An 18439-nucleotide genomic window follows, 5' to 3' on the forward strand; every position below is an offset into this window, starting at 1 on the left:
TATCTTCTGCCCTGGGGTTGCTTACACTAAAGTCGATGTCCTTTCTAAATGTCACGATCCTGTACACAGTGAGAAACTAGTACAATCAACCATTCTAGAACCCCTATGGGTCATATACCTTTGTTCAGCTCCCTTGCCATTTTTGGATGGAATCACACACTGGGTGTAAACGGTTCCCCTTCAAGGACTGCTTATGGATCGTGTTATTCACAGAGGCCTGTCTTAAACAAGGTCTCTTGTTCCTCCCTGACACTGATACACAACAAAATCAATTAAGTGGTTCCTGGACGATCAGATAGCTGGTCACTTTGGGTTGACCAAGACCATCAATTTATTGCTGCGATGGTGCTGGTGTCCCAACCTCAGACAGGAGGTTTCGACTTATATTTGCATTTGTTCTGTTTGCACCTGTTCCAAGAACTCTCATACAAAACCCTCTGGATTATTACATCTTCTTCCAGTGCCAACAGAACCATGGAACACTCTCAGTCTGGACCTTATTGTGGAATTGCCCTTGCATCACAGGTACGTCATATTATAGTCGTGGATGATTCTCTAAGTAATTTCATCTCTTGTGAGGGGACATCCATGTTAGCATATCTTATGCTCCCCTCCATTTTTCATCTTCCTGGGTTACCCACAATATTGATTTCTGACAGGAGTACCCAATTTACTTCAAACTATTGAAAACACTTTACCAATCTATTAGGCATAGAGTTACGTGTGTCATCCAGTTACCATCCTCAATACAATGGTCAGACGCAAAAGCTAAATCAGGCACTCTAACAGTATCTCATGTTTTATTGTACACAACATCCTTATTCTTAGACCCATCTTTTACCCATGGCTGAGTTTGTGTACAGGAACATCAAAAATTCCTCACCTGGCTGTTCACCCTTCTATGCCAATTACGGTAGACATCCCTGCATGTTACAGATAATCCTACCCTCAGAAGCCAAAGTACCCTTAACCGTAGATACAGCTACTGGAATAAAACAAACCCAGAGCGCAGCTTGTGAAGACCTGTTGAAGGCACAACTGGCTTGTAAACTGTATGGGGATAGATATCACCCATCCATAAAGTTGGAGAGTTAGTATAGTTTTCCACAAAACACTTTCATATTCCGGGACCCTGAAAACATATGGCACAAAACATAGGTCCTTACGCCATTGTACAAGTTATTAATCCAGTGGCTGTAGCTTTGACATTGCCAAAAAGGTGCCACATACAGCTCGAGTTCTATGTGTCCCTAATTAAAAACACAAGGTACATACAATTCCGCTCGACCCCCTCCTATTGAAGTACAGTGCCAACCTGAATATGAAGTGAATGATATACTTGATTCCCAACTGGTTTGATCCAAGTTACAATACCTAGTGGATTGGAAGGGTTTCGGCCTCGAAGACCGGTCTTGGGAACCCACAACGAACATTCACATGCATTGTCTTCTTGCTCGCTTTCTCAGACTGCATCTACTCAAACCCTGCCTGGAAGGATCTTTGCTGAGGGGTACTGTCAAAAAGCTCCATTGGGTGCTATGGACACCGTATAGCTTCTGTGATTGGAGATGTTTTGTTCTTCCATCCATTCACAGAAGGCACATACAGTGGTGTACTTAGGTCCCTTCCTCTAGCCATGCAGCGCTCTTCAATACTACTTTGTACCTTTAGTGCAGGTCTGCGACTGCGGGCGGTACTGTCTTGTTTCCTGTGTTGTTCATTCATTGTGTCTCCTTCTAACCATCTGGTGGGCTACTACCTTGACCTTGACCCTTCCTGTTCTACATTAAACCCTGGCTTGCCTAGGAACCTTTCTTGCTTGCCTATGTACCCCTCTTCATGAACATTCATCCCTACTTGTTATCTGGACAACCGCTGTACTGTGAACTATACTTCCTTACATGGGACATTGACTTACCTTGGATTACTGGTTGTTCCTGCATCCTTGTGCCGTCGGGTCAACCACGATTCATTGGGCCTGGATGGATTGTTGTAGTGAGATCAAACCCACTGCCTGATTCTAAAACTGCAAAGACAAATCACCAGGTACATATTAGTGCATACATTTCTCTCTATTATATTTTAACATCATTACTAATAGTTTTGTCTTGCTCTCTCCCTCTCTCTTTTCCAGGGTTCTCTAGGTTACGGCATCCAGAGGGTCCTCCCTTTTCAGGGATTACAATTTCTGCCGTGGGGATACTTTTTTAATCTCCATCCGGCCCGTTTTGGTGCACTGGGGGGTTGCACAGAAAGACAATCCTCACACTTTGTTGCAGTCTGTCTCCTTTGTTATAGTCCTTCACAGCCCTCCTCTGTCATTACAGTGCTTCAAATTTGTCATAGTCCTGCTCCTTGCTAGTCCTTCATCACAATTCTATTATTTCACCGTTTCTCATCACAGTCTTCCTTCATCAACGTTTGTCCTTCCCAAACATCACTATCCTGCTTCATAATAGACCTTTTCCTTCATCATTGTGCTTCTTCTTCTTCATAGTCCTCCTTTTCCATAGACCTCATATGTTGCATACATTCTTCTTTAATGCAATTGTTGTACTTCATCACAGTCCATCATCACAGTCCTTCTCCTTCATCACAGTCTTCATCACAGTCATTCTCCTATATTGCACCCCTTCACCACCATCCTTCTCCTTCATCGCAGTCCTTTGTCACAGTCCTATTTCATCTCAGACCTCCTCCATCATCACAGTCTTTATCACAGTCATTCTACTACATTGCACTCCTTCTTTGGAGTCCCTTTCTTAAATCGTAGTCCTTTATCTTTGTTCTTCTCTTCATCACAGTCCTTCTCCTTCATCACAGTCACTCTTCATCTTAATACTCATTTGTCAGTCTTCCCCATTTGTCACAGTCATTCACCTTCATAAATCATTCAGCACAGTTCTTCACCTTTTCACAGTCCTTGTCGATCATCAGTCCTACTCCTTTATCACAGTTCATCTCCTTCATCAGTCTTTCATCACAGGCATTCTCCTTCATCAGAGGCCTTCTCCTTTGTCATAGTCTTTCTCCCTCATCAGATTCCTTCTTCACAGTCCTTTTACTTTGTCACAGTCCTTCTCTTTCATCCCAGTTTTACTACTTCATCACAGTCCATAAATGTGAGCCTGTCTTTGTCACAGTCCTTTGTCATAGTCGTTCTCCATTATCAGAGTCTTACATCTCAGTCCATCTCCATCACCCATTCTTCATGACAGTCCTCCTCCTTCAACACAGTCCTCCTTAATCACAGTCCTTCTTCAAGGTATTTTGTTTATTTTGCAATCCTTTGTCAAATTCCTGCTCCTGACCTCAATCAGATTTTTCCACTATCAACGTCTTTCGTCACAGCTCTCCTTTGTCAAAGTCCTTCACCAAATAACTTCTCATTCATCACAGTCTTTAATCACATTCCTTTCCCTTAATTACAGTCCTTCATAACAGTCATTCTTCATTTTGTCTCCTTCATCACAATCTTCTCCAATGTCACAGTTCCTCATCACAGCCATTCTCCTTCATCACAATCCTACTTTGTCACAGTCCTGTAGCAGAGTCCTTCTCCTTTATCACACCGGCATACGTTTAAGAAGTGCCCCACAATCTCAATTGTCTCAGTATTACCTACACAGGCCCATCCATGGGTCCCATACCCCACTTGCCAGTTAGCCTGAAGAATTCCAATTTAAACTGCATAAATACCTTCCTGTCCTTGCTTTGAATATTTGAAGCCGAATACACCCCCTTCCCAATTTACACTTATATTTCAAATAACAACATTGACTCCCTTCTTGGAAAACAGAATCTCTCCCACATTCCTATAAGGAATCATAGTTGGAGACTCTGATAGGGTTCCAAAGTCCAAATCATGCCAAGTTTTCTTCACCGAGGCCAGCCACAGACTGTTTATGCAAGCATCAAATCCCACAATATATTTCAATGTGACTTAGTATACTCTGCTTCTGCATTAACCATAGGCTAAACTAATATACAATTGGTAAGAGGATGATACAATCGGATACAGGACAAACACCAGTCTCTAGATACAGGGTTCCCTTCAACAATGATAAGAGTCTTCTAAGGAAGTAATGTTCTTCTACAGTCACTGCAGAGCATGGAACATAGTGTGCCAGGATTCAATACCATATATAGCTTCTGGGACAAACCTCCATTGATAGACATCAATGGCCTGTGCAGGGAAATTCCCCTCAAACCTTAGAATCCTGTCAACAGAATGGGCCATTATATTACCACTCCTTTCCATCTGTGGGCCCCTCCCTGATTTATTTTAATTATCAAAACATACTCCCATGTAACCAAAGTGTTGACACTTCCTCTAAACATTTGCCATTTACCTAAAAACTGCTCCTAGTGTATTTAGCTTGGCCCATTATCATTGCCTATGTTTTGCTCTTATTAATGACCATGTCTTGTGAATGTAGACATTACAAATAGGCACAGAGAAGGCCTTGAATTGATATTCCAGTGGTTGTGAGTGGTATGGCATTTTCCACAAATAGCAAGAGTGCAGCATCCTGGCCTCCAACCTTGGGCACATCCAGTTGTTGGCCAACCAGGAACTCATGTAAATCATTCAGTAACCTGCTAACTAGGTTTGGAGCCAGCCCTCCCATGCACAAATCCCTAGAGAAAATTGGCCTATCACTTGTTCATTTGGGCTGCTACTTGACCATTGACACATAACCATCATGAAGCGTTTCTAGGTTCTCCATGAACCCTTTACTCAGACCTTACCTCCTCAGTGATGCACTATTCAAGGAGTTACAAATTCACAAGAACAAGAACAAGCCAAGAACTCAGTCTACTTTCTCTCGAGGGATCAGTAAGATGCAACTCTATAATGCTTTACCGCAAATGCCAACTCGCGGAAAAACCCTCAGTATACTACCTGATCCAACAAGAAATAAATGACCAAAACTGCCAGATGTAAAACAGCTGGTCAAATCGGATCAAGGAAATCCTCCAAGATGTTTCATCTGACGTAGAGACTCTCAACAACAATCCAGCAAAAGTACTGAATAGAGTGAAGGAACTCGACTGGATCAAAACAGCAGAGAAAGCCGCCTATAACAAGCTAACGAGACTTCTGCCGGTGAACATTCGCAAACTGAACGAGCTTCAACCGTTCATCAAGCTGTTTCCGTCCAAGCCTGCAAGGTCCCTGTTACTAAGAGCAAGATTGAACTTGTTACACACGAATGAGATTTTATTCACACAGGGGCGTGCATCAACAAATGCCTGCAGAATTTGTCGACAAATGGAAGTAATCGAAACCATTCGCCACTTGCTGCTTTCTTGTCCTGGGACCTTGAAGCTAAGATCATCGTATCTGAGACATACTTTTTTCTGACTTTGTGTTGCAGGATGAAGCACTTTGCTGGGCAAGGCTGATAGCGGGCGACAAGACTCCATGGCTGCTGGCATCCTACAACATCTTACGCAGCTTACAAAAAACCTTCCAGGACCCAACAGATTTAGTGGCGACTTGTACCTCACTAACTTCTTTACCACAATAAACTGCTTCATTGACAGTTCCTCAGAGACTCAAGAAAGGAAGAATGATAAAACAGAGACAAATAGAAAACCACTTCTTTTGTAAAAATCTTAAAGATTAAAACACAAAAAAAAAAACACTTTTAGGGATAGACACTATCTTCTCACTCTTTCCCTTCATCTCATTGTGGGGTGTGGCTTTGTTGGGATGAAAACAGTGAAAGCAGAAATCTACCTCTGTCATGATAAAAACAACCTCACAACCCGCATACGGATGTGAATGTAGTTTTCTTCATTTTGCAATGGTGGTCCCACATGGTTGGAGGGTTTGTAGTATGCATGGAAATTAAGCCCTGTTATGAAGTGTGGAATCTGTAGGCAAGGACTGAATTGACCAGCTTCTTTAGTTGTTCCAGAGGAAAGTGGTAGGGCATGAATGCTGCTCAACTATTTATCGGCCAGAAATGGCATATGGCCTTCATAATATCAGATTCTCCTTATGCCAACTACACCTAGTACATGCCTTCCTACACACATATATCAAGTATGTCTGTATTTCATTTTTGAGTGGTACAGTGCTACTCTTGTGCCCTGTAGTAGACACATTCTTAGGGCTTACACTGTTCTGTTGTACACTGTTTAGAGCTTGGTTATTTGGGAATTAAAGGTGTGTTGTAACATTGATGCTGCCAAGCTAGATGGTACACAGATCAAAGCATTGTATGTGCCATCCAGTGGTCTGTGCAAGTTGAAGACTTTGTGCCTCAGCTGCTGATTTAAAATGTTACAATTATTCATTCAGCATGCAGTACGGCTCACCTAATAATTGGTACATCATAACAGGTACTTCAGCTTGTATGTTTTTTGAGCTGGGCCCATTCTTCATGGGGCCTACACAAATGATTGCCAGTAAAGGAACAATTTCATCAACGATAATGCAAAATGCAATCATCAGTTACAAAAGTCCAAACTATTGGCTTTGACAATGTCTGTTTCCCCTTGAAATATATCTTCTCAACTTGCAGCATGTGTCCACCTTTCCAGTCTAACTGAACCGTTGGTTGCAGTAGGTGTTGTGGTCTCCTGCTCGGAAAGGTATCGTCTTGAATCAACCACCTGACAGACTTGACTAAATTGATTGTAAGTGGACAACCACCCTATGCCTCAGTTACATAAGTGTATAAATGTGCTTTTCCAAAGCTGCTGGTCCTTATTTACATACGTGTATGTATGCATGTATACAGTTACTCATGCATCTGCTTAATTGATTTGTAAACCACTGAACACCTTGGAGTGCTTTAGGGGGAAAGGTGGTACCCTCAAGGAGGGCAAAGGAGCAGAATGGGCCAGAGATTCGTGAGAGAATCTGCTGATTTCAATTTGGAGTCTGGAATTTGGATTCCGCTGGCTTGGGCCCACCCCCTTTTGTGGGACTTGTTAATTGGGAAACCTTAGGATGGAGACCACCTCACTGAGACCAAAGCTTCATTAAGCAGTATGAACTTAGGCATCTTACTCTGTGTGTACTCTATATGATTCTTTTAGTTATTTCCGCTGTGTGAATGTACACACGTTTGCGAATGCATACTGTAAATGAAAGGCTCCATTTGTAGTGTGATAATACACAAACATCATCCATGGCAATGCCAGTAGTTCGGGCTTTGTATCATTTAAAAGTGTAGTGCAATGAGAATGAAGTTGTGCTAGTATTTTCTGTTAAGTTTACATGCATTAAGATGGGTATATTAGGTAAGAATATTAAGTAAGGCACTAACTGCATGCCCTGTGTCCAGAGTTTCTAAGTTCTAAGGAGACGTGTAGCAGGCTTTATGCCCACCTGAGTGTCTATGCTGCTCACTGAGCTTGCAGATTCCATATCCCCTTCCCATTGCGTATTTCCCTTGTTATATGATCTTTAATTGTGTGCTTTGCCTCCACCTGTCCCATGATCCATATTACACAACACCAGAAAACTCTCAATCTGCTAAATGATTAACTCCAAGCCAAATTCACTTTTCTGTAGTCTTGATACTGTCTTCAATGTTTAGTGTTTAGTTTAGTAACATTCTTTAGTCATTGTAGAATTTAACAACTTCTCCCTTCCACGCTTCAATGTAGCTTGCTTAGTTACTACCTTTACGTTGAACCTGCTCTAGAGCAATTCGTGGTAACACTGTCAGGTGAAACCTCGGGGACATGTGAGGGAAATTTAATCAACCCAGAACACATACAAGACGAAAATGTTTTTGGGCCTTCTGGGACAACTCCTAACTTCAGTTACGGTATCCCGGCTCACATGGGCGCAACGAAACCTACATTTTGGGTGTGGGCGGTGCTAAGTGGTGAAAACAGGCGAGGGGAACTTGGAGGCTCCGTCCCCACTGTTCAACCCCCACTCCATGATCTGGTGTGGGGACCCACTATTACATAGTATATTGTAGGGCACAATATGCAGAGTGGTGATAGAATTCTTTCTTGAAAGTAGCAGATTTAAAGTTTTACTGCGTTTCTTCAAGTACATTTTTCTGAACAAACGCGTGTTTCGGGGAAAGGCTTCCCTCACCTCTCTGCTTAACAAAATGCAGGTGAGCACATCCAGGGGTGCACCTAGGCTAAAATGTAGGCAAGGGCAAACCCTTCAAATGTTGGGAGAGGTGCTAACTTCAGAGACGGTGGAAGAGTGGCAAAGTTACTAACATGGGGGCATCTAACATTTATAGTCTTTGTAATGAGACTATTCTAGTGCAGCTTCAATGTTACAATCAGTTAACTCTCTCCTTCAAGTCCGAAAACACCTACTTCTTGCAGATCCTGAAGGTCCTAGAAAGTGTGAAAATGGCAGATGGTGTGCAATGAAAGACTGAATATCATAGCATAACAGGACATTGCAGAGTGTGAGGCAGTACTCTGGACTGTCAAATCAGTGTTACAGGACTGGGGAGTGTCAGTGCAGCAATAATGCAATTCTATGTGACAGTATTGGAGCCACTAGCAGAGGCGCACCAGGGTGCACCAATATGTTCCTACACTTATTTAAACTGTCCTATTGTAAGGGTGTAAATATAATCACTTATAAGCACTCCAGTTTTTGCATATGAAGTCAGGGTGAGATTACTTTATTTGCCCAGATCACACACTTACACTAAACAGTGAAGCAGGGATTTTAACCCACTCTGCAATTTGGGCATGGCCACCTTCTTCCACGCTTTACTTGAAACAAATATTTAAGTTTTGGTTTTTAAGACCTACAATAATACTGTCCTATATAGTTTACTTGCAAAATACACAAATTGCATAGTAAATCATCATGACAACATGTAAATCCACAAAAAAAGTAGCAGGCGCCCCTCTCTAGAAAAAACATGGCATCATAACCTGTTCTGTGGTTTTATCCACTTTGGGAGTCTGCAGCCATCGCCTTTTGCTCACTGTACCTTTCACAAAGGAGAAATAACTATTTGCATATCAGTCTTTGTCCCGCCCACAAGGAAAGTCCAGCACCGAAATGCCTGGCAATCCTCCTTTGATCAAATGTGTAAACAGCAACCCCAGACACATGTTTCGGCCTAGTCGGGCCTAGTCAGTGAGGTGGAGCTGTGCCTCTCTGAGCACAGAGAGGAAGGGGTCCATGTCTGGGTTCCCCCAGGTAACTTAGGGTGACCAACCCCAAGTTCCTTGTAAAAATACAAAAAAGGTAGCAGGCGCCCCTTTCTAAAAAAAACATGGTGTTAAGGATTCCAGTCGGGCGTCACACACTGGACCAGGTCACTTAGGGCCTCATCACGAGTTGGGCGCTTACCTCGGCGGTATTTCCCCTATTTGCCCTACCCCCAAACCCCCGGCACTATTAGCGCCAGATCATGGATTTGGCGGAACGGTAAGTCCCCATTCCCATTGGGCCCATTGAGGAATTTCCCATTCTCCATTGGGCCCAATGGGGAATGTTCGGCGCTATTAGCGCGGCGGTATTACAGCCTGCAGTAATAGCTCCGAGAAATGGTAAAATCACTGTGGATTGGACCCCAGCTCTTGATTTGGTGGACCCTTAAATGCGGCGGTTATAGCGTTACTGCTGCATTTAAGGGTTAGCGCCCAGCTCGTGATGAGGCTCTAAGTCTTAGCCTGGGATGTGGTGCTCAATAGGAATGCTTTTTCTTTAATTTCAATGAATTCAAATTGAACTGGTACCCGACACGTCTCACCCCCCCTTCTACAAATACCCTGGGTCACAATGGACCATGAACCAGGCCGGTTGGTGAAAATACAATATTTATTTATTTTTAGAATTCACAAAAATCACACACATTTTAATATTGGGCAGCAATCACCAATGGGTGATAATTACAATGGAAATGAAAGCAATGCACTTTAACCTTCTAGTAGAACATATCCCAAGCACAAATGAACAGGAGCACTTTTTGAATTAGGATAGAAAGCACCCAAGTTAAGGTTTACCCCTGAAATGTTCCCTCAACCCGCCAATAATCAAATTCTGAGTGGATAGAAAGAAGCTGCAGGTAGACAGGGATAAGAGGCAGCAGACAGAATCAAAATCCGACCTTCCCTCACAAAATAAAAAAATGGATTCTAGACCCTTTGCAAAAGCCTAAAATGACGCTCGGATTTTGAAAAATAATTAATTATATGTGTGTTAAATAAAGATATACATATGTTTTATCACAGTATTAGGGATGTTACCTCACTATCAACCATCAGTCAAGGTATCACAAAAGCATACAGTTCACAAAACAGATTGAAATTGAAAACCCAGTGCAGCCGAATTCACAGATGGAAAAGTTGAATTTTTTCTGGTTTGTAGTTTTAAATGCAAAAAAGTTTTTTTCAAAAAACGGGTGAAAAACACTGAATCGGAATGCGTTTTGTGGGCAGGGGGATAGATGCACAGCAAAGGGACAATATAGAAGTGAAAGGAGGGTGATAGCTGGAGAATTGAGAGAGATTTGGAAGGTAGAATAAGGTTTGTTTTTAGGAAAATAGAGCAGTGAAAAAGAGCCAATCTTAATTACTTAAAACTAAATTATTTAGACTATATTGTTAAAGAAAGCCACGGTACGTTTTAAGATTGATTTGCGACGTCCACCTTTTCCCGCTGTGTTCTGATCTATGTGGGAATTCATTTAAATTACTCCAAATATCAGTAATGAGGTACAACGTGAGGTGAATAAAACTAACACTAGGAAACAAGAACAGGGTGCACTGAAAATTGGAACAGTCTATACAAGTTATCAGGGTATGGATAGGGTTGCTTAGAGAGTGGCACAATGACAAAAGTCACGATGGGGTAGACTATGTGTTATGGGATGGGGGATACTCACAGTCCGCACTTGAATTTGGGATTAGGAACAGTCAACCGGGTTCTGGACTCCAGGCCTCGTGTCAACACGTAGCGGCAGACTCTCCTAGCAGAACAACAGCTGGGCCTGTTTGTTCACCAGCTAATCAGGACAGCTAGATGGCAGGGTTGCAGCGGGCATGCAGTTAGTGGGCAAAAAACAAGTCTGGTTTCAGGATGCTTCTCAAAAGAACACCACAGCTTTTCCCTTTGGTTATTGGGATTTTTTTGAGGACTTGCTGGAATGGTCAGCAATGCTTTGGCCTTGCAGTGGAGTCTGGAATCAGCTATGCTTTGGCTTTGCAGTGGGATCTGGAATCAGCTATGCTTTGGCTTTGCAGTGGGATCTGCAATCCGGCAAAATGAATGTAGAAGATCAGGAACGCAGGCGCAGGAAATTCAGGAAAGAGTCTGTCTACAGTTTTGTCAGCCACCCTTTTTATAGAGCATGGTGACATCATAGAATTATACGGCAGGGCAGGCTTATCTAAGCACGCCTCTAAACAACTGGATTGGTCAGGGGAGATAGTTACCGCCTTCCTCTCAGCTGGTTGGGTTTGAAGGGCATAATGTCAGATTTGTGATGTGAGTTTTACAATGTCCAGAACCTCCAACAGTTACTTTAGCTAACATCCAGTTTTGCCTAAATGGCACATTTGTACAGTTGGGTCCTTTTAACAAAATACATAAGCAGGTTAGATATTTTATGCAGAACATGCCAGTCCAACTCTACAATTTGTAAGACATTGTTTTGCCCTTCTAATCATTTTTAGTCATTTTTAGTGTGAAATATTTGGCCTGAAATTCTATAACTTTACACATGTGTATGGGTCATCATTAGGCATGTCAGTGTTGAATTTTACACTGGCATCATGTACACTTTTCGTGGAATACCCAATGCCCAATACCCAATTCTCTGCCATTTCTGTTCCCAAGGCGGCAGTGAAGGCTACAACGTCTTCAATTAAAAACCCACAAAAGTACATTAAAACTGTTAACTTTTTACATTCCTGCGAATTTCTGTTGCAAAAATAACCATCATCAAAGTTTCTTGAAACAAATGGGCATCCTTTGTCCTTCACTGGGACCATTTGTTTTCTCTTCAGCTACCTCCAACTGTCACTTCAGCCCACTGTGGGGAGGGTTTTTCTAAGTTTGATTGAAGGTATATGGCCGCTTCCACTTCACAGGTTGGTGTCCTGAAACTTTCATTGTAAGAGTCCTCAGCCCAGACGAAAGTCTGCCAAGGTAGCAATTATCACTTGTGTGTTCTAGCATCTACTGTGAGGGGCCTTCTGTTGCTGGCAACCCCCAAGCAGAAACCTGTTTGGGGCTGATTTCCCCCATGTAGCAAAAGCAATTTAATTCCTTATTTTATTTATTTTTGTTATAAATCAAAATAAAACCTGAGGAATAAGATCTCCCATATATGTTTCACAGCACAAAACCCCTTCACATTTCTAGATAAGGGCAGGGCCTTATCCAACATACACTTTTAAACAAGTATTGTTCTTATTTTTCTTATTTGTAAAAGTACATTTAAATATGTGGTGTTTGCTTGCAAACTCAGGTTTTCTCTTCCATTTGCATTTCCACATTCTTTTGTAGCCATAGTTAGCTTCTGGTATGCAGCAATGGGTTAAAACACAGATGCACTCAAATTGACATAGGCCCAGAGAGCCAAGGCCTTTTTGATGCATTGATCCTTGACATTTTGTAGCCAAAAAGTAAAGCATTTCCCGTGTAGCTGAAGTACAGCTTCTTTTCATTTCTTCAGATCTCAACAACAGCCTGTCATTCAGGAATACTGCTCTTGTCTGCTGGAGCATAATGTGAATGTGGATAAGCATGGCAAGGTCTCATTAATAAAAGTATTGTGATGAGGAACAGCGGAAAAAGAGCATCACAGCAGCATAATTTTTAAATGTAAATATTTCCCTTTTTCAATGGGATCTTTGGGCTTGCAGCAAAGCAGCGCTGCTTTTTCACTTCCCTTCCTTTGTACATGTAAGAACACCCTGGCAGGCTTTCTGAATGTGCCCCCTTGTTCCATCCTGCCCAATATGTAGCTGAGAAACACAGTTTTGTTGTGAGGCAATGGTGCTCACAGGAGCCAGCGCAGCCATTTTGCTTTTTGTGCTGAAGTGCAGCTTGGTTATGGAAGGGAGTACAGCCGAGTGGGTAAATATATCCCACAATGGCATGATAGCCTGTTCTGTGGTTTTATCCACTTCGAGAGTCCACAGCCATTGCTTTTTGCTCACTGTACTTCTTTCCACAATGGCAGTCCAGCACTGAAATGCCTAGTAAACCTCCCTTGAACAAGAGGGCCAACAGCAACCACAGACACATGTTTCGGCCTAGTCAGGCCTCATTAGTGAGGTGGTCTGTGCCTCTCTGAACACAGTGAGCAAGGTGTTCCCGCTTGGGTTCCCCCAGGTAACATAGGCTGACCAACCCCAAGTCCCTTGTAAAAATACAAAAAAGGTAGCGGGCGCCCCTCTCTAGAAAAAACATGGCATGATAACCTGTTCTGTGGTTTTATCCACTTTCAGAGTCTGCAGCCATCGCTTTGTGCTCACTGTACTTTTTACAAAGGAGGAATATTCATTTGCATATCAGTATTTGTCCCGATCACAAGGGTAGTCCAGCACCAAAATGCCTAGCAAACCTCCTTTGAACAAGAGGACCAACAGCAAACCCAGACACATGTTTCGTCCTAGTCGGGTCTCATCAGAGAGGTGGAGCTGTGCCTCTCTGAGCAAAGTGAGCAAGGGATACACATCTGGGTTCCCCCAGGTAACTTAGGGAGGCCACCCCAAGTTCCTTGTAAAAATACAAAAAGATAGCAGGCACCCCTCTCTAGAATAAACATGGCATGATAACCTGTTCTGTGGTTTTATCCAGTTTGAGAGTCTGCAGCCATTGCTTTTTGCTCACTGTACCTTTCACAAAGGACAAATATCCATTTGCATATCAGTCTTTGTCACGCCCACAATGGCAGTCCAGCATCGTAATGCCTGTAAATTCTTATGGCAGCATGGTGGGCCAAAATAATATCAGTGTACCTTTATTTTACACATCCTGAATGGAAAACTATAAGATGCAAAAGGCAAAATGTCTATTTACCCACTTTATTTTTAGCGCTTTAAGACACACAATAAAACTCACTTAGGTTTGGAGATTCGTCACAAACCTCCAGCGTGTTGTTATGTATGGTTTTAAGAACATTCGACTAAGGACATCAAAGCAAACCTTGCTTTTTAGCCTGTCATGCTATTAGACATTATGGGTATGAAAACATTTTCAGAGGGTGTTTTATTGTGTTGCTCGCTTTAACTGTCACAGATTTGCAAGGTACCTGGTGGTCTTTCAGTTGGAAATTCACCATCGTGCATAAGAAAGGCTACGCTGCTGATGACAAAAGAAATGTGTTGTGGAGTTCATTACGGCACTTGCTGCACAGCCAGGGACGCAGCCTGTGTGTCTCAGGGGGGCTGTGACTCTAGGAAACGGGCAGTGCTTGGTCATCCAAGCCAAGCAGATAGATTTGCCTCAAAAGAAATACAATGCAACCAGAAGCATATTCCTGATCCTTTGAACTGTTAAAGGGCACGGATGCCCCGCCCCTCAGCTAACATTTCGGTGAGGGCTTCAGTCCGGTCAGCTCAAAGACATTGCACGCCTGCCAACTCACTTGTGGACAACGCCATCAGCTTGGCAGACCTCAGGCTGTGCTATGGTGCTAAACTGTCACATGTCCATGGCCAGGATCATCTGAGCATTAGTATTTATTAGACTGCACAGGGTGACTCTCCTTAAAAATTGTTTAAGAGTTAGGTTACCTCACTGTATATGTGTACGATCTAAATAAATGTGTGCAAATTTAAAGAACCTGTCACACAGCCACCCCAGGATCATATCTGGTGGATGGCAGTGGGCTGGACAAGGGAAATAAACACTAAGGGGGCTTCTCACATCTCTCTTCTATCATTGGTTCTGTCCTTTCACACTATTTACCATCAGCCATCAATTATGCCGCTCGGTACCTGAAATGTGACAGTGCCCCAACATCCGTCAGAGTTTCAAATGGATCCAGTCTCTCTCTTAGAGGCCTCTCCACTGCTTTTCAGCTCTTATTCCATTGTCTGAGAATCATTATTGTGGGGACACCTCTCAGCCAGAGGAGTCCCACAATCACAGGTCTTTCATGAGCTTTTTACTTAGTTCACCTGAGTTTTGCTCATCTATCCCTTCAGCCCTGGGTAAAAATGGCCCTGCCTTTCTCCGCAACACTAGCTCATATCCCCTTTCTCTCACTTGAGTCCACCCCCAAGGGTCAAGTCACCACTCTCCGCTTCTCAAGCTACCAGCCCTAATCTCCCTGGCTGTTACCGGGGATAATTGTCCACTTTAATTGTTTGGCAGTAAATCGGTGATACATCTTCCACTAAACCCTTTTTTTGGGACTCCATAGGACTCCATGGGGATTTTTGGTAGATGTACTGTGAGCAGCAATTCTGTGTGGTAAGTCCACCAATCTTTGAAGTTAAAGTGAAGGATTTACATCCTGATTTGTGTTTGTCTGTAAGTTACATTTATTTATTTATGTATATACAGAGAGGAATAATACTCTTATGAACACAAAAGAACATACAATAGATAAGAAATCAGATTTATGTATTTATATACAGGAGGAACAATGCTCTTTTGATCACAAAAGAACGTTCAATAGATAAGAAATCAGATTTGATGGGAAGCAGTGTGCTTCTTACAATGGGGTGAGTTTGTGAGTTTGAGGGACTTCTGACCAGGTTGTGGAGGGGAGTACCGGAGTGAATACATAAGTAGACATACATGGATTAAGGACAATGAACATTGATCACTTTTAAGTGCAGGCAGGCGGCACGGCCAGCTGTACTTGGGATGTGCAAATGATGGATGAAGTGCTAGAGTGGAGGCAGAGAAAGTGAGGGACAGAGGCAGGTTAGAGTTGAGGGAAAAATATTAGCTAGCAGGCAGATGAGAGGTAGGTTACTATGAACTATGAACTTTGGTCCGCAGAATATCTTCTCAGCAATCCAAGGTGCTCTCCTCCCAAACGTTAACACATCCACGTCACCAACCCCTTACCTTGTGCATCTCCCCATTAGCCTGACTGCTACCGCACCCTTTCACATAAACCTCACCATCATTATTTTGCTGTCTCTGCACCGCCCTCCACAGCTAGCCCCCATCTTGTCCTTCTCCATCCAGTTTTGACCGCTGCTGCTACCTGATCGTACTGATGTCGCTGTCATCATTGCATACCTGCCAAGTGGGCCCCATACCATGCATCAGTCATTCATCCAGTCCTTATTTTTAAATTTAAAAGCTAGGACTAGATAAAAAATAATGTGTGGGACAAGGAAAAGCTCTACACAGAATAAAAGTTATGCCCTCAAAGCGAACATCTAATTTCTGAGCTTAGTAAGAAGAAAATACTGCCAATGGAATTCGGTGCTTGGAAGAGCAAGATAACATGCTTTTATGGATGCACCACTGACACTTTTAAATCATTAATGTTGGTCTTCAAACTACATGATTTATTTATGAACTTCAAGACTGAACAATATGTCTAATTCGAAAGCTTTGGCTCATTTCCATCAATAAAACAGTATATTTTTATTTGAAATCTTTTGATTTCATTTTGTTCATCAAATTAAATGGTACTGTTGTGACTGGACTGTCTGAGTATTGAGTGTTTGCAGTGAGAGGCCTGTTAGACTGCTGTGAGGTATGTTGAACCCTGGACACCTGGAGGTTCCGGGAATCTCAGTTAGAGATATGGACATAAGAGAGGGACCAGAGTGGATGAATGCTACCTTCTCTCCCACCTCTCTACTGCTAAGCTGTACTTATGAAAAATAAAGCATTCTGTTTCTGTTTATAAATTACCTGGGTCAGTCGGGTTCCTGCTCCTTGTCTTATTAGCTGGCCCAGGATACATCAGGTACCTTTCACCCAACAGCATTTGAATTCTGTATTTCAGTTGGACAGTGTATGTGACATGCCCAAATTGCAACAAAGTTGCACAAAAAACAAATTAACAAAATGTGGAACAAAATGATAGGAAAACGTGGAGAGCTTTTGACGTCTCTAACCCAGGAAATTAGAAGATGCTGAGACAGTTCCCAATGTTCACACGAGGTCCGAAAGGTTGCGCCATGTTTGTGCCACCATAGAATCTGTTCATATAATAGTCACATGTAAGACATCAAGGCTCGCCTTCTTTCACTGTAAAAACGTAAACACTGAGTCACAGCATTCAATGTTCAAGACCAGGACCAGCTTTAGGGCCAGGCAACCTGGGCAGTCTCCCGGGGTGCCACATTAGCCCCGCCGCACCAGCTTGAGGGAGCCTTTGAAGGGCTGTCAAGAGCTGGAATCGTGAGTGAAGGCACCCTATTCAATGAAAGGAAATGTATTCCGCTCTCACCAGCACGGAGGTGGGGCACATTGCCTTTCAATAGGGTGCCGATGCTGGAGCAGGGAGTTAATCAGGAGTCCAGGGGTGGAGGAAAAATGGAGGGCGCCAAATTTGTTTTCCTCTCCCCGGCTGCTGCTAGATCTAAGGCCGGTCCTGTTCAAAACCAGGACTGGCTGAAGGAGCCATGCATTTCATTGAGCCACTTAATAGCTTTGTCATTGCAGATCACTTTCAATGTCTAGTGAGGCTGCTACCAATCACTACTTATCCAACTTCCAGTATCGAGAGACCATAACCCATCACACAATCGACAACAATGCCCTTCCTCTACTCCAATGCAAAGTCTTAGAAACAGCTAACGCCTAGGCCTTGAACATCTTTGGGGCGTTGACCATGGCATCAGCGTGACGAGACCTCCAATGCCTGTGGCAGCATGCCTAGTTCCTGGGAATAAACTGCTGGTGTGCTTGCAGTCCCTTTCAGGATTCCAGACCGATAGGTTTTTCGATGCACCAAAACAAAATGATGATGATGGGCCGGGTGGATAGCTCGGAAACAACGTGCTCCTCTTGGAGACAAGACAGTGGTGAGCAGCACAATTTCAGGACCCGGTACCACACTTAGAGGCTGGAGTCCTGCTTCCAGTGCATGATAGAAAAAAGAAATCATGATGTCAAAAAAACACTATGAAGCAACCCTTGGGCATTTCTTGGAAAGATACATCTGGTCATTTGCATTTACTTTGTTTCTCTATATCATTAGCTCACTGGTGGGAACTTGCAATAAAATCAATCCTTGGGATGTGTTTGCAGTGGTGAGATTTGATATTTTGGAGAAAGGGATGCAATGACATTCCCAGTCTGAGCTAATACTTCAGAGTTGACAATAATAATGTGTTATTTATATAGCGCTTTTATCCAAAGATCTTCACATAGGACATGTGTACATACAATTATTATTACTCACTCGAAATTGATACTCATTTTATCAACCTTGGAAGGATGAGTCAACCTAGCCAGAATTCGAAACTGCAAACCAAAAATCACACACAGATCGCAGCAGTGAGAACTTAACCCACTGAGCTATCTTACCGGCCATAGCTATCT

At 42.8% G+C, this 18439-nt stretch overlaps 1 long non-coding RNA gene across 1 annotated transcript in view; it reads right to left on the reverse strand.

The window, feature by feature from the left end:
• The window catches only part of LOC138503596 (uncharacterized), an 83544-nt gene that overhangs the window by 17805 nt on the left and 47300 nt on the right, over positions 1 to 18439 (reverse strand). Inside the window, exon 3 of the long non-coding RNA XR_011279671.1 lies at positions 1919 to 2026. This is a non-coding gene — a long non-coding RNA (uncharacterized lncRNA). The remainder of the gene's footprint in view (positions 1 to 1918; positions 2027 to 18439) is intronic.

The sequence above is a fragment of the Ambystoma mexicanum genome, chromosome 11 (assembly GCF_040938575.1).
Source record: "Ambystoma mexicanum isolate Mex_15411 chromosome 11, UKY_AmexF1_1, whole genome shotgun sequence".
Taxonomy (NCBI): domain Eukaryota; kingdom Metazoa; phylum Chordata; class Amphibia; order Caudata; family Ambystomatidae; genus Ambystoma; species Ambystoma mexicanum.